The 21919-nt window shown below is 46.0% G+C and overlaps 1 pseudogene; it reads left to right on the forward strand.

The window, feature by feature from the left end:
* Positions 1-229: 229 nt before the first annotated feature.
* LOC115101130 (ankyrin-1-like) overlaps positions 230-21919 on the forward strand; it is a 40869-nt pseudogene continuing 19179 nt past the window's right edge.

A 21919-nucleotide genomic window follows, 5' to 3' on the forward strand; every position in this document is an offset into this window, starting at 1 on the left:
AGACATCCCGTACTGTAAGAAAGAGGACATACTGTATCAGTTTAATATAGCAATCTTACTTGAGAATTCACCTCCTACATAATATGTATCATGGCAAATGACTAGTGTGTGGGTGGAGGTGAGTAGGCATACTGTATGGAATTGTTATAATATTTGTCCTCAAGGCAGGGATTGCATGCTGGACTACAGTACTAGGCAGCCATGTTACAATCTCCCTTTCTGTCTGATCATGGTGGCAGAGGTGAACACATCGCTTTTACAGAGGCCTCAGAAGTCAGTCAGCATGCAGGGATGGAGGCAGCGTGTGCACGGCTATGTATAGCTACCAAACTCCTAGTGAGGGGGAGGCTCACCAGTTTTTGCTGTCAGACATTTTTTGACTATCAGACATTGGAATCGTGAGTAGTTTATGCTGATTTTGAAGAATGACAACCAGACTGTAATAGACATTTCAGTGGGATCTATTCTAACTGAAGAACAAAAAAACATTTCTGTCCCTCTCGCTTCTCTCTATCTCTCTCTTTCTCTCTCTCTTTCTCTTACTGTTTGTCTTTGTCTCTATCTCTGTCTCTGTCTGTGCTCTCCTTCCCTCCAGGCGGATGCTGTCACCAGTTTCCTCCGTGCAGCCCGTTCAGGGAACCTTGACAAGGCTCTTGACCACATCAAGAATGGAATAGACATCAACACATCAAATCAGGTACGTCAGAGAGTCCTCAAGGTCACAGTCTGGTACACTGCCTCTGGAGCAGAGAGTTTGTCTCGTAAAACATGTATTACATCAGACTTTATTAAGATTAAATTGTAGATGTATTTTTTATAGATGGCATTATTTGGTTTCGGTCAATCAGATCTATTAACAGTCGAGTCTAGCCTAGATAAACTGTAGTTTCAAGGATCATTGTGTGTGTGTGTGTGTGTGTGTGTGTGTGGATGCATAACCATGTTCCCACATTGTCTCCTGTGTCCTGCCACTCTAGCTGTGTTTACTGCGCACTAATGGCAGTCATTCATAACCTTCATGAGAAAATATTAATAATTAGCCATACAGCCAGACCCTCTCTCGATTTCTCCCTGCTCCTCTCCTATCCTACCCTTTATCTGTTCTATTGCACCTTGTTGCATCATGACAGAAGCACAACGCTTAGAGGTGTGCTATGCAGAAATCACTTTGCCATTTCCTGGTTGCTAAAATTCTAATAGTTTGCCTAATTTCTGTTTATGTGACAAACAATTTATTTTACCTTTATTTAACTAGGCAAGTCAGTTAAGAACAAATTCTTATTTTCAATGACGGCCTAGGAACAGTGGGTTAACTGCCTGTTCAGGGGCAGAACGACAGATTTGTACCTAGTCAGCTCGGGGATTAGAACTTGCAACCTTCCGGTTACTAGGCCAACACTCTAACCACTAGGCTACCCTGCCGCCCAAATAAGCAAGTATAGTACAGAGAATCATTATACCATCTAAACCGCTGTGAAATATTGTTTCCTTAACCAAAACACATGCATTTTCAGCTGTTTGAAGCTGGTGTACATAACCGAAAGTAAAAGACACAAAAATGAGACTTAAGAAGGGGAAGCATAGAAATAGGGAATAGATCTACCGCTTCCTAGACTTGCTTTCAATGATCTATAACAAAAAGTTCTATGTCAATTTGGTCAGGTGGCTGAAAAAGTTACATATTGTAGTTTTAAATAACGTCAAATTCACATGCAAAGAAAGGCTGAGGTGGATGCATTTTTTGTTTCTGACTCATCTCAAGTGACAAGTTTTGTAACACATACGGAACGTGTGTGTAACATGTATGCCAGCCTATTTATGAGTGGACGCTTAAATGGAAGGGACTCGGTTGTTGTATTTTTCATTAGTAGTTTGGTGAAAGGAAGGTAGTTCAGTTTGTACACAAGCACTGGCAGGGAGCCCATGCTCTGGACAGCTCGGGGAATGCACACCCACTCTGTAAGCCTACAATCTGCTACTGCAACCCCTCAGCACCATTCACAGAAACAACCATGGCACCAAGCTGTCAATGTTGTGAGACTAATACCACTATCTCTACACCAAGTAATACTACCACTATAATAATTCCACTACTGGCTAAGGATCAGAGGTAGAGCCATGATACAAATGAGGATGCATGCTTTAGTGTGCCTTCAATGCACATGCTGCATGTGTCTATATGTGTCACGTTCTGACCTTTATTTCCTTTGTTTTGTATTTATTTAGTATGGTCAGGGCGTGAGTTGGGGTGGGCAGTCTGTTTGTTTTTCTATGATTTGGGGATTTGTATGTTTCGGCCTAGTATGGTTCTCAATCAGAGGCAGGTGTCATTAGTTCTCTCTGATTGAGAATCATACTTAGGTAGCCTGGGTTTCACTGTTTGTTTGTGGGTGATTGTCTATGTTGATTGCTTGTGTCATCACAGTTCTCATTTAGCTTCACGGTCGTTATTTGTTTATTGTTTTGTATAGTGTGGTCGCCGGTACGCAGTTTTGGTCGCCGGTATGCAGTTTTGGTCCAGGGTATCCTGCGCCGGCTCTGCGTACTGTGGCTCCGGGGCGCTGGGAGGGTGCAGTGCGTCCTATGCCTGCGCTCCACTCGTGCCGGGCAAATGTGGGTGTGGAACCTAAGGGAGAGGTGCGAGTAGTAGGCACTAGATCTCCCGTGCTTACCCACAGCCCGGTTCAACCTGTGCCTGCACTCTGGAGGGTCCGGGCTAGAGCAGTGATCCAGCCTGGGGGAGTGGTGCCAAGGCTGCGCACCAGAGCTCCAGTGCTCCCCCACAGCCCGGTCCTTCAGGTGCCTCCTCCTAACACCAAGCCTCCTGGAGGTCTCCCCAGCCTGGTGGGTCCGGTGGAAGTCCCACGCACCAGGCGGTCTCTCTGTATCCTCCCTACAGGTGTTCCCGCCTGTCCGGCGCTGCCAGAGCTTCCGCCCCTCAGTCCAGAGGCGCCAGAGCTCCTCCATCCAGCGCTGCCAGAGCTTTCCTCCTCTCCAGAGCGGCCGGAGTCTCCAGTGGAGCCCAGCGCGGCCTGAGCTACCCGTCTGCCCTGAGCCGCCAGTCTGCAAGGAGCCGCCAGTGCCGCCAGTCTGCAAGGAGCCGCCAGTGCCGCCAGTCTGCAAGGAGCCGCCAGTGCCTCCAGTCTGCAAGGAGCCGCCAGTGCCGCCAGTATGCAAGGAGCCGCCAGTGCCGCCAGTATGCAAGGAGCCGCCAGTGCCGCCAGTCTGCAAGGAGCCGCCAGTGCCGCCAGTCTGCAGGGTGCCGCCAGTCTGCAAGGAGCCGCCAGTCTGCAAGGAGCCGCCAGTGCCGCCAGTCAGCCAGGAGCCGCCAGTCAGCCAGGAGCCGCCAGAGCCGCCATTCAGCCAGGATCCGCCAGAGCCGCCATTCAGCCAGGATCTGCCAGAGCCGCCATTCAGCCAGGATCCGCCAGAGCCGCCAGTCAGCCAGGATCTGCCAGAGTCGTCAGCCAGTACGGGGCTGCCCCTCTGTCCCGAGCTGCCCCTCTGTCCCGAACTGCCCCTCTGTCCCGAACTGCCCCTCTGTCCCGAGCTGCCCCTCTGTCCAGTGGGGTCATTTAGAAGGGTCACCGTGGTTAGGAAGCCACGGAGGCGGACAAAGACTATGGTGAAGTGGGGTCCACGTCCCGCGCCAGAGCCGCCACCGCGGACAGACGCCCACCCAGACCCTACCCTATAGGTTAAGGTTTTGCGGCCGGAGTCCGCACCTTTGGGGGGGGGGTACTGTCACGTTCTGACCTTTATTTCCTTTGTTTTGTATTCATTTAGTATGGTCAGGGTGTGAGTTGGGGTGGGCAGTCTGTTTGTTTTTCTATGATTTGGGGATTTGTATGTTTCGGCCTAGTATGGTTCTCAATCAGAGGCAGGTGTCATTAGTTGTCTCTGATTGAGAATCATACTTAGGTAGCCTGGGTTTCACTGTTTGTTTGTGGGTGATTGTCTATGTTGATTGCTTGTGTCATCACAGTTCTCATTTAGCTTCACGGTCGTTATTTGTTTATTGTTTTGTATAGTGTGTTTCAGTGTTCAGTGTTTTCTTTATTAAATTTCATCATGAACACATACCACGCCGCATTTTGATCCTCCGATCTTTCTCGCCTCTCCTCTTCAGATGAAGAGGAGGACGCCCGTGACAATATGTGGGGATGTGACGTTGTAAAACATGTTTTCTATATGTGTTCAAGTTAGGATTGGGGTTGAAGTAGAGCAAAGAGCTATGATAATTGTTGGAACTACTGCTGTTCTACAAAATACTATGAGTCAGGGTTTTATATGTGAAGTCAGTCTGTCAACCTACCCCTGCCCGATCGACAAACCAGCAGACTCCTGCCAGCTCACACATACACATTTGTGTGTACGTGCCTATGTGCGTGTGCATGCACGCGTGTGTTGCCCCCGTGTGTGTGTGTGTGTGTGTGTGTGTGTGTGTGTGTGTGTGTATGTGTGTCTCCCCTCAGTGTGTGCATGCACTGCAGATGTAGTACGTTATTCATGTGAATTGGGTGACACTGCAGTATGAGGGCGGGACCAGTGTGGTTTACAGAGTCTCCCTGTGGCCAGTCACGGTACTGCAGGCTGGCAGAGCAGAGACAGGCCCTGACTTTACTCTTAGTCTGTCTGATTCTGCAGCTGTATGCCCTGACAGCCTGAGACAAATCCATGCTGTCTGCTTCCTTTGAGACCCGACTGTTTCAGTCTTAAGGTTGTTTATCTTCAGAAATCTTTTTGTTCTGCTTCGTAGCTACTGTGGGTTTCGAGTTTCTCTGCTTGTTATTTTTAGTGTATCTACTGTTTAGGAATCCATGTGATGAATGGACTAAAAGGCAGACAGATTCTATTGGGGCTTGTTCTGTTGGCTGACGATATTGTCTGATGGTTCTGTGTGGTCAATACTAATCTTCACTGCGGTCTCTGCAGAATGGGCTCAACGGTTTGCATCTGGCCTCGAAAGAAGGCCACGTCAAGATGGTCCTGGGGCTACTACACGCAGGCATTGTCTTGGAGACCACCACTAAGGTACTACTCACACACTACTCACTGCTTACCATGACTCTACTCACATACCACAGATGCTTGAGATATTCACCAGCTATAACAGACTGTTTACAGACAGAATCCACTATATAATAGTGCCTTCAAAAAGTATTCATTCCCCTTGACTTTTTCCGCATTTTGTTGTATTACAGCCTGAATTTAAAATCGATTCATTTTAGATTTTTGTTCGCTGTCCTACACACAATGTGGAATTATGTTTACATATTTTTTTAACAAATTCATGAAAAAGTATTCAACCCCCTTTGTTAAGGCAAGTCTAAATAAGGAATAAATATTTTCTTAGCAAGTCACATAATAAGTTGCATGGACTTACTCTGTGTGCAATAATAGTGTTTAACATGTTTTTTGAATGACTACCTCAACTCTGTACCCCACACATACAGTAATCTGTAAGGTCCCTGAGTCGAGTAATGAATTTCAAACACAGATTCAACCACAATCCACAAACCACAAACCACTTTTTTAAAGCAGATATTGAATATCCCTTTGCGCATGGTGAAGTTATTAATTACACTTTGGATGATATATCAATACACCCAGTCACTACAAAGATACAGGCATCCTTCCTAACTCATTTCCCGGAGAGGAAGGAAACCGGTCAGGGATTTCACCATGAGGCCAATGGTGACTTAAACAGTTACAGAGTTTATTGGGCGTGATAGGAGAAAACTGAGGATGGATCAACAACATTGTAGTTACTCCACAATACTAACCTAATTGACAGAGTGAAAAGAAGGAAGCCTGTACAGAATACAAATATTCCAAAACATGCATCCTGTTTGCAACAAGGCACTAAAGAAATACTGCAAAAAAATGTGGCAAAGCAATTCACTTTTTGTTCTGTATACAAAGTGTTGTGTTGGGGGAAAATCCAACGCATTACTAACTACCACTCCATATTTTCAAGCATAGTGGTGGCTGCATCATGTTATGGGTATTGCTTGTAATCGTTAAAGGACTGGAGAGTTTTTCAGGAAAAAAATTAAACGGAATGGAGCTAAGCACAGGCAAAATCCTAGAGGAAAACCTGGTTCAGTCTGTTTTCCACCAGACACTGGGGGATGAATTCACCTTTCAGCAGGACAATAACCCAAAACACAAGGCCAAGAGTTGCTTACCAAATGTTCCAGAGTGGCCGAGTTACAGTTTTGACTTACATCTGCTTGACAATCTATGGCAAAACCTGAAAATGGTTGTCTAGCAATGATCAGCAACCAATTTGACAGAGCTTGTAGAATTGTTTTACGAATAAAGGTGAAATGTTGCACAATCCAGGTTTGGAAGCTCTTAGAGACTCACCCAGAAGACTCACAGCTGTAATCACTGCTAAATGTGATTCTAACATGTATTGAATCAGGGGGTTTATTTTCATTATTTTTTTTTACAGATGTTAGCATTTTTCTTCCTCTTTAGATATTACAGAGTATTTTGTGTAGGTTATTGACATTAAAGGACAAATCAATAAAAAAAATTAAATGTAGGAAAATTAAGTGGTGTGAATACTTGTTCGTCTCATCACAGGCCTACAAACGGATGTATCTCATTTAATCTATTCAATATCAATCTATTAAGTCATAAGTCAGTCCCTCCAGAATTCAGCGATTCTGCGATCCCAATTTTTTTAGCAAAATCAACAATTCTCTGCATATTATGCGAGGGCTTGCAACTTCAACTAATCACCACAGATTTACCGCATAATATGGTTGAATCAATCGACACGTCAACAGACTTTTTCCTTTGTCAGCACATTTTCACAACAAAATGTCAGAATTGCCGCAGCAAAATCAAGCCTTTTGACCGCAAATATCAAAAATCCTCAAGGGACTGATAAATCATAACTCATTATTTCTTAGCACTGTATCCTTATCAAAGCTTTTTATGTAGAGATTTGGGTCATAAGGCTGAACTCAGACTGCTCTCTGTCTCTCTCTGTGTGTGTGTTTGTGTGTCACCTCCAGAAGGGGAACACTGCCCTCCATATCGCTGCGTTGGCAGGCCAGGAGAAAGTGGTGGCTGAGCTCGTCAACTATGGAGCCAACGTCAATTCCCAGTCCCAGGTGAGTCATCAGTGACATGATACTGCTTCTTACTGTTATCCAGGAGGTTGGTGTGTGTGTGTGTGTGTGTGTGTGTGTGTGTGTGTGTGTGTGTGTGTGTGTGTGTGCGCGTGTGTGTGTGTGCGCGTGCGCGTGTTGATGGTAACTAGGGCTGTTACGGGGACCATATTACTGCCACACCGGCAGTCACGAGTCAAGACTACCGGAAATTCCACATCCGTTTAGTCATGGTAGTTAGTCTTCCCCAAGGTCTGATGCTGCTGATGGTCATTAGTAGCCTACCAAACTTCATAACTGCCTGGTTCTCAGCACTCTAATGCAGATGTATCGAAAATCTAATCAAACACTTCATGAAAGCTCATGTTGCGCAACATTTCTGTAGGCTATGCAATTGCGTGAGAACACAGTTTTGATGGCCTCTATTAAAAAGAGGAGGGTCATCAGCTTTCTATAGACTAGGACTTTCCAAATATTAAGCACATTGCTTCACTTTACAACAGGAGTATATCCTACCTGGCTGGCATAAAAATGGGAAAAGGGGGAAAAGTGTCCTCCATTCGCTACCGATGACATGTATTTTTTTTCCCTTGTTCCAAGACAGGTGCATGATAATGGTCGATTCTAAATCAAAACTCATTTCACACATATGATTTAGTATATGTAAATACAAGGTTACATAGTAGTCTGATGGGTGACAATATTAGCCTATCACTTGTGAATTCTGTATTATTATTTGTGAATGATGCCCAGCGTGTGCAGTAAGAAAAGAAACAGAGCATGCCTTTTTTGTGTGCAACTTTTTCAAATCATAGGCACACATCTCATGTAGCTTAGCCCATAGGCCTATATGTTTTTGATAAGGTTTGTATCACGACTAAAGTAGCCAAATAACTTCTTAAAATGAAGCACATGCATTATTTTTTACAACCGATGTAGAGCCTAACTGGCATGCATAGGTGGCGAGTGAGTTTCAAGTTTGGAGAATATCATTTTCACCATAAAAATGGCACCTTTATAATAAAGCATTACTTGCATAATCTCATTTGCAGTCCTTTTTGAGAGTCGTGTTTTCCCGCTAACTGATTGCTTGCATTTTGCAAAATTGTGCGCATTTCTGCGCTTAGAATGTGAAGAAATAGACTAATAGTTTATTAACATTTTAAGCTAAAGTTTCTGATCTGTTGCATCAACCTCATTGCTATTGAAAGGTTTTTTGATGCGAGTATGTTTGAATATCATTTTCTCGCACAGAAAGACAAGAGAATAGGTCAACTTTTGTACTATGGGGGATAGTAGATTGACATAGGCTAGTGCTTTTGCTGTTTGTTAGGCCTACTCATCTACTCATGTTGGTTGATGAAAAGCACATGTGGACAGTTCCTCTAACATCTTCACTATGCGTCTCAGAATTCACTAAGAGGGACGCGAGCAGTTGCGTCCCCGATGTGTCTGTCTTCACTTGTAGCCTACTTCGGAGTTGAGATGCCTGTGAGAAGAACTCGATCACATAAGGGGCATTGGCTAATAAGAATTGAGATATCTGAGAGAGCCATGTGAGTGAAAGGTGCAGAGCACGCCGATTGGCAGCCGGGAGAAGGGAAATATAATTATTACATTCAGCCCAAAGGCACAAGGGCCATTTTGGCAGCAAAAGGCATAGATTTTTTTAGGGGGCATTACGGCTACCGGGAAATTTGAGGCCTGATGAGAATATTATGAAGTGCTTGTCAAATTGTGAATGAGAGCCTGTCGAAGAGTGTGTGCAGCCTGCACAACAAACAAAGCAGAGCTCATGCCTTTCATGTGACTTTTTTCTAATCATCATTAGAGTCGCATCATGCAGCCTTAGAATATATTACAAATAAAATATAGCCCAAAGTTTGTATCACAACTAAAGTTGCATAAATAATTCTAAATGAAGCATATAGGAGGACCGGTTTCTTTGTTGACCACTCAGCACAGAGTAGCTGCATATGCAGCTTTCTATTTTATTCAGCTATGTTCAGTTGTATTCTTCATACTATAAAATAATGCCACGGATTTCTAAGCTTATCTTGTCTGCTAATTGAACTAGTGTAGCCCACCGCCATATGGCATAGCCAGATCAGGGCCTAACACAAGGACAACTCAGAGTATGCTATTCTCTTCTTCTGAAATAGACTACATTTTCTTCATAACATGTTCCTTTAGACCTGTCTAAAATAAATAATGGATTTATTTTACTTCACTACATTCCTAAGGAAAATAGTGTACTTTTTACTCCATACATTTTGACTGATACGCAAATGTACTCGTTACATTTTGAATGCATAGCAGGGCAGGAAAATTGTCTAATTCACACACTTATCAAGAGAACATCCCTGGTCATCCCTACTGCCTCTGATCTGGCGGACTCACTAAGCCCAAGCTTTGTTTGTAAATGATGTCTAAGTGTTGGAGTGTGCCCCCGGCTATAAGTAAATAAAAAATACAAAACATTTGCTGTCTGGTTTGCTTAATATAAGGAATTCAAAATTGTTATACTTTTACTTTTACTTGTGACACTTAAGTATATTTTAGCAATTCAATTTACTTTTGATACTTAAGTATATTTGAAACCAAATACTTTTATACTTTTACTCAAGTAGTATTTTACTGGGTTACTTTCACTTTCGATTAAGGTATCTTTACTTTTATGACAATTGGGTACTTTTTCCACCACAAGTGGCTTGTAGGATATGCATGGAAGCCAGGAGATGCTAAACTTGTTTATGTTAATTAACGGTCAATTACTGTGAGACTGGCAATTATTTTCTTGACAATCGCCGGCTGACAAAATGTCATGACCTCCAAAGCCCTACTGGTAACCATGCATCATGTACCTCTTCTTTACAGAAAGGCTTCAGCCCCCTCTACATGGCTGCACAAGAGAACCATTTAGAGGTCGTTAAGTTCCTGTTAGAGAATGGAGCCAATCAGAGCCTTCCAACAGAGGTGAGTAAAGGCCTACAGTCATGCCTTCTCAGATTGTATTAGTCCACTAACTTTCTCTCCTCATTCCATTACAGTAATCTCAATTTACAATGTATCACATTTTCCTTTCCTCTTGTCCTCCGCCCCTATCTTCATTTTCTTCTGCTCTCTCTTCCTCATCCTCTACTTACCCTTCTCTCAACCCTTCCATTATCACTTGGCTTGTCTCCCTTTTCCTCCCACTCCCTTGCACCCTATCGTTGACATTCCTTACCTCCTTCTCCCTCCTCTCCTCCTCTTTCTCCCTTGCTACCTCTCCCTCTGTCCTTCCCTCTCCTCCTTTCTCCCTTCTGACCTTACTCCCTGGCCACCCCTCGCTCTATCCAACATTCTACCTCCATCTCTCTTCCCCTGTCTGTCAGGATGGGTTCACGCCGCTGGCGGTGGCTCTCCAGCAGGGTCATGAGAACGTGGTGGCCCTGCTCATCAACTACGGCACCAAGGGCAAGGTCCGTCTTCCCGCTTTGCACATTGCTGCACGCAACGACGACACACGCACTGCCGCAGTACTGTTGCAGAATGACCCTAACCCCGATGTCCTCAGCAAGGTAGTGTGTGTGTGTGTGTGTGTGTGTGTGTGTGTGTGTGTGTGTGTGTGTGTGTGAATGATGACTTATTAAGCCTTAATATGCTGGTGTCATTAGCTGATGTCATCAGTCAAAACACTTTTGTGTTGACTTGCAGAAAAGCAATAGCAACAAAGGTGATTATCTGCATTGCTTGCTGTTTGGTGTTTTAGGCTGGGTTTCTGTACAGCACTTTGTGACATCTGCTGATGTAAAAAGGGCTTTATAAATACATTTGATTAAACAAAAAAGCTTCCAATAAACAAAAAAACCTTTCAACAAAAGCCACCTGCAAACATGGATGATGAAAATAAGATGTTACTATTTTCTCTCTCTCTCACTGTCTCTCTCGCTCTCTCTCTCTCGCTCTATCTGTAGACTGGCTTCACTCCTCTCCACATCGCAGCTCACTATGAGAACCTGAGTGTGGCCCAACTGCTAATTAACAGAGGAGCCAATGTCAACTATACTCCCAAGGTCAGTCCATTAAACCTCACCTATACTGTACCTACTGTATCTGCCTTAATCGTGACATTAAAAGACCCCATTTCCTAACAGAAGAGTCTTTGATTCAATTGATTTAGAAATGGTTCTTTCCCCTCTCTCAGAATGGTATCACCCCCGTGCACATAGCTTCAAGGAGGGGTAATGCGATCATGGTTCGGCTTTTGCTGGACAGAGGGGCCCAGATAGACGCCATGACCAAGGTACTGTAACCCACCCTTTCTCCTCCTCCTCTTCCTCCTCCTCCTCTGCCATTTGACTTGAAAACGGTTTAACCCTACCTGGCTTCTTCACTCTCTTTAGGATGAGCTGACCCCTTTGCACTGTGCGGCCAGGAATGGTCACGTGAGGATCATCGATCTCCTGCTGGACCAGGGGGCTCCCATTCAGGCCAAGACCAAGGTCAGCCACGGGCCTCTTGGAGTCCACTATGGGGAAAATAAAGGGCCCTACTTTACGTCCACTTTGGCACAATATCACACCATTAACACCACTTTGGCACAATATCACACACACTTGCATTTTCAGCAGTAACCAATGCCAAATGATTCTCTGCCAGCAGCACAGAAGCGTGACTTATTTCAGTATTATTAATTTATCCATTTTTTCCCCTCTCAAAGGTCTTACACTGCTCTTCTCCTTTCTATCTCCCGGTCCTCCTTCTCTCCCCTCCAGAATGGCCTGTCCCCCATCCACATGGCGGCCCAGGGTGACCACATGGATTGTGTGCGGCAGCTCCTTCAGTACAACGCTGAGATCGATGACATCACACTGGACCACCTGACCCCTCTACACGTAGCGGCCCACTGTGGTCACCACCGCATGGCCAAAGTACTGCTGGACAAGGGGGCCAAGGCCAACGCACGTGCACTGGTCAGCAGCTCTTAAGTGTCCTTCTATTTCTCTATACTGGTGTTAAGGGTGAGGTGTAGCTGTCCATTGGTCAGGTATACTGAGCTTTTATAACTGGGTCACTGGGTCACGTTCAGTAGGCACAAACAGTAGAAAACATTATGAAATATGAATGAGGGTTGTTATTGGACAAGTTCAGGCAGGACCGTCTCCATTTCTAAATGCTTTCTCCCATTTTGTGCGTACCGAACATAACTCTACGCTGAATTAGTCAAATGTTGTGACCTTGTTCAGAATGGGTTCACTCCCTCCACATTGCCTGTAAGAAGAACCACATGCGCTCCATGGACCTGCTTCTGAAACACTCTGCCTCCCTGGAGGCCGTCACAGAGGTGAGATAACACTCTTTTGAAGAGCAATGGATTTGGTGCACTACTATTTCTAATTGTTGTAATAGTTTGCTGCCAGTTATGCTATTACAGAAGGTCTGAAAGTGAGAATGTAGGCTTAATGGAGGTGGATTAATATAACACCTTCTCTCTCTTTATGTGCCCCCCCCCTCCCCTTAAATAGTCTGGTCTGACCCCCCTGCATGTAGCAGCCTTCATGGGCCACCTGAACATTGTGAAGAACCTGCTCCACAGAGGTGCTTCTCCCAATGCCTCCAATGTGGTGAGAGGCCACCCCTTTATAACCTTTATTATTGACACGGGGGTGAAATATCCAGCGCTCTCTGATGGACTAGTAGTAACTTATCTTATTCTTATGTTGAAATGAACACCAGCAAAAGGTTATGATGGATGGGTATCTGGTCCATGCATTCATACGGATTGGATGACTAAAGCCTGTTCTCTGTGTGTATAATGTGATATTTTAGTTGATGTGTGTGTGTTGTTGATGTTGCATGGCCTAGTCATGTGTTTAATGTCAGAGTGGTTGTGACAGGCTATGTGACCTCTGACCTGTGTTTGTGTAACAGAAAGTGGAGACGCCCCTCCACATGGCTTCCAGGGCAGGCCACTGTGAGGTGGCTCAGTTCCTGCTGCAGAACACAGCCCAGGTGGATGCCAAGGCTAAGGTACGGTACACACTCTCATATACACATCTATGAGCATTCAGAATGTTTTACTACAAACTCTGTCCTGGTTGGAATACACATTCAAAACCACTAGCACATGATACATATCAGGGGAGCATATTTGGTTTTAGAAGTGGGGGGGGGACATATAAGTTGGATAAACACTCCAAGCAGCCTACCCGACTGGTCGGAGGTGTCCACATGGGGGGGACAAAAATTTCAGAATGTGGGTGGGACATGTCCCCCCCTCCCCAGTGAAAGTGTATGCTGTTGTTACTGTTACATGCTGTTACTGTTGCATGCTGTTACTGTTACATTTATGCTGTTGTTGTAAAGATAGTAACTGAAGAGAAGAATATATATACATATGTATAAATTCTTCAGTTACTATCTTTACAACAGCATACACTGCACAAATACCTTAATGTTACTGCTAGCTAAATACAATTGCCTACACGTATTTCATTCCAATCTCTGTTTTTCCTCACTCTCTCTCTCTCTCTCTCTCTCTCTCTCTCTCTCTCTCTCTCTCTCTCTCTAGGATGACCAGACCCCTCTGCACTGTGCGGCTCGTATGGGACATAAGGAGCTGGTCAAGCTGCTCCTGGAGCACAAGGCCAATCCTGACTCGGCTACCACCGCTGGCCACACCCCCTTACACATCGCCGCCCGTGAGGGACACGCCCACACCACCCGGATTCTCCTGGACGGGGCGGCCCAACAAACCAAGATGACAAAGGTTCTCCTTTGATTTACCGACTTTTTTTCTCTCTCTCTCTCTCTCTCTCTCTCTCTCTCTCTCTCTCTCTCTCTCTCTCTCTCTCTCTCTCTTTCTAACCCAATTTTTCTAACCCAATTTTTCTCTCAAATTCGTTCCTCTCACTCCTAATCCCTTCACACCTCACCTCTTTTAGTTCTCCTGCTCATGCTGAATCTGTGTGTTTGTGTGTCCAAGCAGAAAGGCTTCACTCCTCTCCATGTGGCCTGTAAGTACGGCAAGGTGGACGTGGTCGAGCTGCTGCTGGAGAGAGGAGCCAACCCCAACGCGGCTGGAAAGGTAGAAAAACACACTGCAACACAACATGGACTGTCATGTGCTTTTGTATCTGTGCGAGGCATACTTCTCATACTTGAACCTCGGCAAGACGGAGCTGCTCTTCCTCCCGGGGAAGGACTGCCCGTTCCATGATCTCGCCATCACGGTTGACAACTCCATTGTGTCCTCCTCCCAGAGCGCTAAGAACCTTGGCGTGATCCTGGACAACACCCTGTCGTTCTCAACTAACATCAAGGCGGTGGCCCGTTCTTGTAGGTTCATGCTCTACAACATCCGCAGAGTACGACCCTGCCTCACACAGGAAGCAGCGCAGGTCCTAATCCAGGCACTTGTCATCTCCCGTCTGGATTACTGCAACTCGCTGTTGGCTGGGCTCCCTGCCTGTGCCATTAAACCCCTACAACTCATCCAGAACGCCGCAGCCCGTCTGGTGTTCAACCTTCCCAAGTTCTCTCACGTCACCCCGCTCCTCCGCTCTCTCCACTGGCTTCCAGTTGAAGCTCGCATCCGCTACAAGACCATGGTGCTTGCCTACGGAGCTGTGAGGGGAACGGCACCTCAGTACCTCCAGGCTCTGATCAGGCCCTACACCCAAACAAGGGCACTGCGTTCATCCACCTCTGGCCTGCTCGCCTCCCTACCACTGAGGAAGTACAGTTCCCGCTCAGCCCAGTCAAAACTGTTCGCTGCTCTGGCCCCCCAATGGTGGAACAAACTCCCTCACGACGCCAGGACAGCGGAGTCAATCACCACCTTCCGGAGACACCTGAAACCCCACCTCTTTCAGGAATACCTAGGATAGGATAAAGTAATCCTTCTCACCCCCCTTAAAAGATTTAGATGCACTATTGTAAAGTGGCTGTTCCACTGGATGTCTTAAGGTGAACGCACCAATTTGTAAGTCGCTCTGGATAAGAGCGTCTGCTAAATGACTTAAATGTAAATGTTCTCAGTACTGTGACCCACCTAAAGCTTATGGAATTCTCCTGTGACCCGACTAACAAATAAACCTTGTATTCTAAGTACTGACCGTCATTTATCACAGCCCAAAAGGAATCAGCATGTCCCACCATTTTAGACATCATTTTTCATTTTAAACATGCGCCCACAAAGGCAGACTGATATTCTGTGGTTTAGATAGCTAGTGACAGTAAGTGTGTGTGTGTGTTCAAGCAGAACGGCCTGACTCCTCTACACGTGGCCGTCCATCACAACAACCTGGATGTGGTCAAGCTGCTGGTCAGCAAGGGAGGCAACGCACACAGCACTGCCCGGGTAAGAGGAACGATGTAACACACACGCCGTTCACACATAGCGGTACTAGTATATCCCCCTTCCAGGTTCATTGGTAACCAGTGTACACTATGATGAATACGACCCACCAATTGATGATCCAGTGTATTACCCCCAACCCTGCTGACTCCCTGTGTCTGTCTCTAGAACGGCTACACTCCTCTGCACATTGCAGCCAAGCAGAACCAGATGGAGGCGGCCGGCTGCCTGCTGCAGTATGGAGCCTCTGCCAACGCGGAGTCCCTCCAGGGGGTCACACCCCTCCATCTGGCCTCACAGGAGGGCCAGCCAGACATGGTGGCCCTGCTCATCTCCAAACAGGCCAACGTCAACCTGGGGAACAAGGTAGTGGACTGGAGAGAGGAACAATACATCTCAGGAGGGTTTGAGGCAAGCGTTCAGGGATAGCTAGCTAAGTTGTACAGGTTTTGATAGACTCATGGTAAAATGTTGAGGCCAAAGGGCAAGATGTTTCAATCACTGGGTCAAACCGGTAACCGGAATTACCTACTAGTATGCGTGTTTTGACGGTGCACTGTGACTTAGACTGACTTAGAGCTGGTTAGTGAACAGACTGACCAGCAGCCTACTGTATTCCTCCTGTTCCCCCCCGTGTCTCTCAGAATGGACTGACCCCTCTGCACCTGGTGGCCCAGGAAGGTCACGTAGGGATAGCAGACACCCTGGTCAAACAGGGGGCATCAGTCTACGCAGCCTCACGGGTAAGACATGCTGCATGATGTCAACCACAAACCTCAGAATACAGTGTACAAAACAGAAACGTGTAATGCACACTTTTCTGTTATATTCTGTAGAGTGGGTTTCAGTATTATCAGTACGATGCACCACATGCTATGACGACATGCCATTTCCAATACTTTCATACAGCATCCACACTCTCTCAAATTTCAATAATATTTTACTGGCAGGACTGTTCAAGGTACAACAGAGCCACCAAGCTGTTTATAATGAGGCCACTGAAACACAGCCAACCCCCCCCTCTCCATCTCTCTTTCAGATGGGCTACACAGCGCTTCATGTGGCCTGTCACTATGGCAACATCAAGATGGTGAAGTTTCTCCTGCAGCAGCAGGCTCATGTGAACAGCAAGACCAGAGTGAGATGCTGCCGCTGCTACTCTCCTCCTTACACGTGGCCTCTATTAGTGTGGCTCTGCCCTGTCTCACGTCACCGCCGCCTTCAGGCTGCTGTCACATCACTCCCATTACATTAGTTTGGACATGGAATTTCTATTGAATAATGGCATGTCAATGTGAGCAGTCTTGGTAAGAGGGTTGCATTTACCTGAACACCTTTCTCTCTCTCTCTCTCTCTGTCTCTGTCTTTGTCTCTGTGTCTCTGTCTCTCTGTCTCTCTCTGTCTCTCACTCTCTCTCTGTCTCTCTCTGTCTCTCACTCTCTGCCTCTCTCTCTCTCTCTCACTCTCTCTCATTCTCTGTCTGTCTGTCTGTCTGTCTGTCTGTCTGTCTGTCTGTCTGTCTGTCTGTCTGTCTGTCTGTCTGTCTGTCTGTCTGTCTGTCTCTCTGTCTCTCTGTCTCTCTCTCTCTCTTTCCACCCCGCTCTCTAGGTGGGCTACACTCCCCTGCACCAGGCTGCCCAGCAGGGTCATACTGACATAGTCACCCTGCTGCTCAAACACGGAGCCCAGCCCAACGAGATCACCACCGTAAGCACATCCTTCTTCCTCTCGCCTCATCCTTCCAGTACAGTATCCTTCCTCTAGTTCTGCTCTTCCCTTACTCTCTTCTCTTCACCTGTTCTTTATCTGTTTGCTTTCCTCGACTCATTTCTTCCCTCACGCTTACATCTACAGCCTTCGTCTGGCGTCTGATCTGTGTATCTCCTGTCTGTCTCTGTTCTCTGTGGTAGAATGGAACCTCTCCTCTGGGCATTGCCAAACGACTTGGTTACATCTCTGTCATTGATGTGCTGAAGTTGGTCACCGAGGAGGCTGTTTCCGTGGTGAGCAGCACTTCTGGTTCACATGGATACTAGTATATTTGTGTGTGGTGTGAAACTCTGAGCTACAGCACAGTATCATGTTGACTGGAATGACATATTTGAGCATGTCAGTTGATATCACTCATTTCTCTCTCCTTCTCTTGACGTTTTTCACAGATCACCACAGAGAAACATCGGATGAGTTTCCCTGAGACCGTAGATGAGATATTGGATGTTTCAGAGGATGAGGGTAGGTTGGGGCACTCGAGACACGTTCATTGTTAGCGTTTAAGTCTTTCTGTAAAAAATAGTACTACTGCCTGTCCTGTGTTTTGGTTGTGATAGTCAGCCCAGGTCCAGTGTCATGGAAGAGGACTGAAGTCTATCTCTGTTTGAACCTAGATGACGAGCCTAAACAATGCCTTTTCCATTTGTTTTTGTAGGCGTCGCAGCGCTAACGTTAGGTAGGACTGTGTCTTTACCTCTGCTTTGTTCGGTGGCTCGTAAAATTGCGCCTCCATTGCAAGGACTTTCTCATTCTCTAATCCCTATCAATCTCCCTTTATAACCGTCTCTCTCACTCAATAATGTTTCCTGCTATCCTCTTCTCTACATCCACCCAGTAGCTATCTTTCTCTCGCTCTCTCTATTTTTCTCTTTTTCTCTCTCTCTGTTTTTCTCTCTTTCTCTTTCTCTCTTTCTCTCTTTTTCTCTCTCTCTCTCTCTCTCTCTCTCTCTCTCTCTCTCTCTCTCTCTCTCTCTCTCTCTCTGCGCTCAATGTGAACGACCATGTCAGTGTTTCATTGGCATGTGATGTGGTCATGACATCTTCCTTTACCAGTGTTAACAACACCTGTCCATGGACTCATCATTGACAGGACTACATCAGAATTTAGATAGTAGAAATACTGTAGAGCAAGAGAAAAATAGAACAGAAAAAAAATGTTCTGCCACTGAGGGATCCAGTCCTGCGGTGCTTAATTGATCAACAGACTAATTACACAGATACAACTCCAGCTGAGAAGCACTCAAGGATCAGCGCAAACATAGTGACTGTGTACACCCATATGTAACTGCTTGTAGTTATAATAACCTTTTTCAGTAACCAAGGCATTCTCTCCCATACGGAACTCTCTAACGGGCATGCTCACTATGCTGTGACTAGGTGCCATGCTATGTACCATGCAGTGTGTGTTCTATTCTGTGTTGTCAATCGTACGGTTTTTTCCATTGGTCTCCATTGGTTGTTGTCAGTTTGACTCCATTCCGATCCGAAACTGCTTGGGGATGTGACTATATATGGTAATGGTAGGATGGTGGCCGGCAGTGGAAAATGGAACATGTGTCAAACTCATTCTACGGAGGGCTGATTGTCTGCGGCTTTTCACTCGTCCCTTGGACTTGATTGAGGAATTAAGGTCACTGATTGGTGAGGAAGTCTCCTCACATGGTTGCCTGGGTCTTAACTGAAAGGAAAAGCCAAAAAACAGAAGGCACTAGACCCTCCATGGAATGAGTTTGACACCCCTGGTCTAGACCTATCAAGTCATTTTTCTCTTTTCTCTCTCTCTTTCTCTCTCCGGCCTTTTTGTTTTTGTTCCCTCTCTCTCTCACTCTCTCTCTCTCTCTCGCTCTCCATTCCTCTGTCGTCTCTCTGTGCTCTGCAGGTGATGAGTTGCTGGGGATGGATGGTGCTCGCTACCTGAAGCTTGACGACCTCAAGGACCAGGATGATGATTTCCTGTCCCCTAAAAAGACCCTGAGAGACTTTGAGGGTGGCCTGGGCACCACGTAAGTGACAGCGCCAGGGTCGAACTGAACACTTTGTGTGTCAGAGTCCAGTCATCTGAGGATAATGTGAGGGAAATGATTTTCCACCACATTACTCTTTGGCCCACTCAATTTTTTCTCTTTCTTTTTGTTGGCGCAGGCCCTACTCTCCTGCAATTCCCAGAATCCCATGCGTGTCCCCTGAAACTGTCCTGCTTGAGGGGGTAAGGTTAAAGGATTTATTCATTTATCTCATCAAATGCAATTGTCAATGCTGATGATTAGATTGTCCTCTCTCTTTCTTCCTCTCCCTCTCCCTCCACAGCACACCCCTGTCCCCTTGCCTAAGGAGTATGATGAGGACTCTCTGATCCCCAGCAGTCCTGCTACAGAGACCTCCGACAATGTTAGCCCAGTGGCCAGCCCCATACACACAGGGTCAGTTTATTACCTCCACAACCCTGTTCCTGGAGAGCTACCCTCCTGAAGGTTTTTCACTCCAACCCCAGTTGTAACTAACCTGGTTCAGCTTATCAACCAGCTAATTATTACAATCAGGTGAGCTAGATTAGGGTTGGAGTGAAAACCTACAGGATGGTAGCTCTCCAGGAACAGGGTTGGAGAGCCCTGCTCTACAATGCTTACGCACTGCAATACCTACACACCATATTATACACAATTTTTATATATTTTTTTATTTTATTTCACCTTTATTTAACCAGGTAGGCTAGTTGAGAACAAGTTCTCATTTGCAACTGCGACCTGGCCAAGATAAAGCATAGCAGTGTGAACAGACAACACAGAGTTACACATGGAGTAAACAATTAACAAGTCAATAATACAGTAGAAAAAAGGAGAGTCTATATACATTGTGTGCAAAAGGCATGAGGAGGTAGGCGAATAATTACAATTTTGCAGATTAACACTGGAGTGATAAATGATCAGATGGTCATGTACAGGTAGAGATATTGGTGTGCAAAAGAGCAGAAAAGTAAATAAATAAAAACAGTATGGGGATGAGGTAGGTAAAAATGGGTGGGCTATTTACCGATAGACTATGTACAGCTGCAGCGATCGGTTAGCTGCTCAGATAGCAGATGTTTGAAGTTGGTGAGGGAGATAAAAGTCTCCAACTTCAGAGATTTTTGCAAATCGTTCCAGTCACAGGCAGCAGAGAACTGGAACGAAAGGCGGCCAAATGAGGTGTTGGCTTTAGGGATGATCAGTGAGATACACCTGCTGGAGCGCGTGCTACGGATGGGTGTTGCCATCGTGACCAGTGAACTGAGATAAGGCGGAGCTTTACCTAGCATGGACTTGTAGATGACCTGGAGCCAGTGGGTCTGGCGACGAATATGTAGCGAGGGCCAGCCGACTAGAGCATACAAGTCGCAGTGGTGGGTGGTATAAGGTGCTTTAGTGACAAAACGGATGGCACTGTGATAAACTGCATCCAGTTTGCTGAGTAGAGTGTTGGAAGCAATTTTGTAGATGACATCGCCGAAGTCGAGGATCGGTAGGATAGTCAGTTTTACTAGGGTAAGTTTGGCGGCGTGAGTGAAGGAGGCTTTGTTGCGGAATAGAAAGCCGACTCTTGATTTGATTTTCGATTGGAGATGTTTGATATGAGTCTGGAAGGAGAGTTTACAGTCTAGCCAGACACCTAGGTACTTATAGATGTCCACGTATTCAAGGTTGGAACCATCCAGGGTGGTGATGCTGGTCAATGTCAACACATTACATAATGAATCGGCAGCTTATTTCCTATTTCTTCCATTCAGTGTGATTACAGTTCTTTAACGAGGTCACTATGACCATTCGTGATTGAATTTGACCAGGATGAACTTGAGTTGAGCACGGTTGGATAGTTATTCTCTCAATAATTAATGGTGGTTCTCATTGGTTGCCGGTCAGGTTCCTGGTCAGTTTCATGGTGGATGCCCGGGGGCTCCATGCGTGGCAGCAGACACCACGGGCTGCGTGTCATCATCCCCCCTCGGACCTGTGCTGCCCCCACCCGCATCACCTGTCGTCTGGTCAAACCCCAGAAACTCAACACCCCACCCCCGCTGGTAGAGGGAGAGGGCCTGGCCAGCCGTATCATCTCCCTGGGGCCCTCCAGTATGCAGTTCCTAGGGTGAGTACCGGCGTGTGCCCGCTTGCGTGCGTGCTTGCATGTGTGTGCCTGTATCTCTGTATGTCTGCTTGTTTGTCAACCTGTATTTGGGCAGTGAGGACCTTGCATTTCTTATTACCCAGTGGCAGTGATAGTGGTGATTGTAACAGTGTAGGAGCAATCATACAGTAATCGTAATAGATTCCAATAGTAACAGCATGTATAGCATTCTGATTTAGAGTGGTAATATCTCTACAGGCCAGTGATAGTGGAGATTCCCCACTTCGCTTCTCTGGGTCGAGGAGACCGGGAGCTGGTTGTTCTGCGCAGTGAGAACGGCTCTGTCTGGAAGGAGCATCGCAATCGCTATGGCGACGAGGTGCTGGAGACCATTTTGAATGGCATGGATGAAGGTCAGTGTAACGATGATAAATGTCACCCCTCTACAGTAGAGCCGTGTTTATGTACTGTTATGTCTAAGGCCTCGTATGTAAGCGACAGTATATCATTTTACTGTAACAACGATGTTATACACACAAAAATATATGTAACTCATTAACATAATCCTTACCCCTTTCTC

This window comes from Oncorhynchus nerka, linkage group LG19 (assembly GCF_034236695.1).
Source record: "Oncorhynchus nerka isolate Pitt River linkage group LG19, Oner_Uvic_2.0, whole genome shotgun sequence".
Lineage (NCBI taxonomy): Eukaryota > Metazoa > Chordata > Actinopteri > Salmoniformes > Salmonidae > Oncorhynchus > Oncorhynchus nerka.